This window comes from Ceratina calcarata, unplaced genomic scaffold, assembly GCF_001652005.2.
Source record: "Ceratina calcarata isolate Rehan_Ccalc_2016 unplaced genomic scaffold, ASM165200v1 scaffold403, whole genome shotgun sequence".
Taxonomy (NCBI): Eukaryota; Metazoa; Arthropoda; class Insecta; order Hymenoptera; family Apidae; genus Ceratina; species Ceratina calcarata.
This window is the reverse complement of record NW_017163751.1, coordinates 49,550-52,985: the sequence shown is the minus strand read 5'-3', so window position 1 is coordinate 52,985 and position 3,436 is coordinate 49,550. Positions and strand designations below refer to the sequence as shown.

Here is a 3,436-nt window from a genome sequence, read left to right as displayed (position 1 = left end):
CTTCAATATTTAACGAGTTAAGTACGATTAATTGGCATTTTATGGGTATTGATAAAATCACCATCGAAATAGCAAACCTTTGGAAAAAATTTCGATTTTCCTCAAATATTCCTAAACCGCTGGACCTACGAGAAAATAGGATCTATCTCGGTCTGAATTCCTCTGTACATATAAACGATCACCATTTTCGATCATTTCGTTCGAGCGCTTTCGCCGTACTTTTTCCCTTCGTCTATTTTAATTAAGCGAAGCCATCGATCGCGGAGAATTAGTTGGTCTTACGGACAAGAATTCGTCTAACGAATCGCCGGTTAAGGCTCGCGGATCGAAGGAAGGAGACGTCGAACGTAATCGGCGCCGGAGGAAACGGCGTGACCGATGCGGGATCGTTAGCCGGTCTCACCGTCGACATCGACGCCGTCGAAAGGGAGTAGGTACGCGACGCGAGAAGGACAGCCCCTCTTTGATCGACGACGACTTTCCCGATTTTGAAACGAGGCAGGTCGCTGCGGCAGTAGCGTAGCGACTCGCCAGGATCCGAGGCGAGCGAGTAGAGCGAGCGTTCTCTTCTGGTACCTCGAGAACCGTGTGCCGCCGACGATCGCCCAGTCCTCCCCAGTCCCTGGGTCGTTTTCCCCACTTCTTCTACGGTTTTGCTACCGACGTCGACGGGTATCGTCCACCGCAGTTAGACCGAGTCCGCTCGCGCATTCGCTTATTAATTTACGATACGCGGTGCGTGCGTTCTCCTCGTCGTTGGGGACTTGGTCTTCTCGGCGGGCCGAATTCTCGGAAACGCGCGAAACGGATCGACGGTGTCGCCGGGGCGGAAAATGATCCCCGTGGATTCGGGAGAAAACGTACCGCGCGAAAGGTGGTAAAAACGCGTGTCACCCATTAGCACCCTTCGTTCGATCGTCGAGGAAGAACGAAGAGATTCGGAAAAAGGCTCGACCGGATATAATATAACGCGTAAGGACACTGGAGAGAAAGGAAAAGAGGGAAGATCGTTGGTATCGGATCGACAGCGAAAGTGCACACGTCTTCCGTACGTGCACGGTGTACGGGTGCGCTCGTGCCAGATACCGTGAGACCGCTTTCCGCGGTGCTGGAAAACCGGAGAAAAGGATCGTCGCCCGAGCGATACACCTTCGTCGTAGAGTCATCGACGTATCTTAACGACTGTGCGTCGGACAGACGGCCGGCCGTCGGAATCGATTCCGCGAGTCCGAGGATACCGGTTGGTGAAAACGGCTAATAACAAGCTCGAAAGGTGAACGTGTTCAGGATGCGGCCGTTTCACAGCCAGTTGCTAAACGACGTTGTGCGATTCCTTGCTTATTGATCTTTCACGTTTTACCGGCTATTTATTTATTGGCGAATCTGCTCGGACGAGCGTTTTATTAGTTTGAAACGCAATCAGAAATATTGGCCACCCACAAATGGGCAGATTAAAAGCTTCGTATTAAAAAATTGTCGATTAAAAGATCGTAGCTTCTCCTCGAACGATCTTTTCGGGCCTGAGTGTTCGCGTTTAGTTTACCGATGAGTCCTCGCACGCTCGTCAAACCGTCAGCTACCTGCTCGCTCGTCGAGGGGACATAACGAGCCGCGAGCCATAAGAGCGCAGTCCGGCGCGAATCTCCGCGCGCGACGCAACACGCGGGACGATCCTTTTCTCCAATTTTCGGCACTTTTTATTTTTAACTCGCGTCGTCTCCGCGTAACCGGGAAGACGAGTTTTTTCGCATTCGAGACGTCCGAAGAAACGCGTCTTCGCGATCGTTCGTATTTTAAATTCGTTTTACGCCGACCGCGGACACCGAAGGCAAACGGAGACCGAGAGGGAGAAGAGTCGGGTATTGTGTCGATGGTGCAGTGATCGCGAAATTATTGGTGCACGCTGGAGCCGGGCCTCTAAAATTCTACGGGGGCCGAGGGAACACCGTGACGAGGTCTCATTTGCCCTACGAACTTCTCGCGGATCGAATCGGTGAACGTGTCACCCCTTACGCGATGATACCACCGAGGATCTAGACAGCCACGATAATGGAAACATGAAGACTTCGAAAAATCGTGCGCTCGATCGACTCGCCTCCAATCCCGTCCACTATAAATGACGTGAGTCTCTTACAATTTTTCAAACTATCACTCAATTCAACATATCCACGCTTTATCAATAAATTAAGTCTGCCTGCAGTAGCTCACGTTCCTTCGAAATTATTGTAGAATCTCAACCGTCGAAATGCAGCCGTGATAAATTTATTTTTAGAATAGCTAGCAGGTATTCTACCGGTATTTCTTGATTAGCGACTCGGACGCAGCGGGAAAAAGTCATCGGAAACTTACTTGTCATTTACATAGGTGTAGCAATATTATACCCCAGCGTGGCAAAAATTTGACACGCCACGGGCAATTCGTCGCCGGGGAGATTTACAAACAGGGAGCAATTTGATCGATTCTATTGACGATCGTAAATCTGCTGGTTCACGATAGGAATCATACACCGAACAGTGACAATGCGTTCATAAGACGCCCAGAAGGTACAATAAATTTAATTGCTGAATCATTTATTAATTTTTGAGAAAACATTCTGTCAAGTTAATTACGAGTACTGTTAGCCAGTTTACACGAGCCGTTCACTGCTCGACTGCTTGCTTTCAATTAGCTTTCAATTCGCCCGTATGTTTACGCTACCTTTTTTCTAACGATTATTATTTGCGTGAAAAACGGCCGGTCGATCGAGGGATGGCGTTCGATCCAGGGAAACCACTTTCGCGAGACGAAGAAATAATTAGAAGAGGCAAAAAGACGGATAATGACTCGGTGTTACGTAAACCCGTTCATTTACATGGACTGCCGTTCGGTCACAAATTTTATCGGTGCCTCGCATGAATCGCGTTTGTCCCGCTAATTGCTCAAACTAACGTTCGGCGTGATCCCGATTTTAATTCGCGATTTTCAACGGGAACGTTGTTTATCGATTATGAAATCGAGCTAGAATCTGGAACAATTGTCATTTGTTTCGTGTTGCAATTGCCACTGGAATTACGTATCGAATTAATTATTTTGCAATCGACTTCGTCAAACAAGAAATTGTTTATTAGAATTTAATTCCTATTGTGAAACCGAAGGGAAATAGAATCGATTTTTAAGCAGATCTAATTTCGTGCCACTTCGCCTCGGCCAGAGCTCCACTTCCCCAGTTTCATTTAAGGATGTATTGGCTATACAGTCAATCTCAAAAGTTTATGTAACCTTAGAAAAACGCATTTCCTATAATTAAAAATAGCGTACTTTTCTTCTAATTTCGATATTTAATGAGTTACATATGATTATATGGCATTTTATTGATGTTGACAAAATCCGACCATTCCACCGTCGAATCAGCGAACTTTTGACAAAAAATTTCGTTTTTCCTCAATAACTCCTAAAC

The 3,436-nt window shown here is 47.0% G+C and overlaps 1 protein-coding gene across 6 annotated transcripts in view; it reads left to right on the top strand.

Annotated features, from left to right (window-relative positions):
- Window positions 1-539: 539 nt before the first annotated feature.
- The window catches only part of sona (sol narae metalloprotease), a 40,063-nt gene continuing 37,166 nt past the window's right edge, over window positions 540-3,436 (top strand). The window contains exons 1-2 of one of the 6 annotated variants that reach the window (XM_018027194.2): window positions 540-1,087; window positions 1,829-2,121. The gene's annotated coding sequence lies outside the window, so the exon portion shown is untranslated. The other 5 variants (XM_018027193.2, XM_026814871.1, XM_026814870.1 and 2 more) reach the window with 5 other exon arrangements.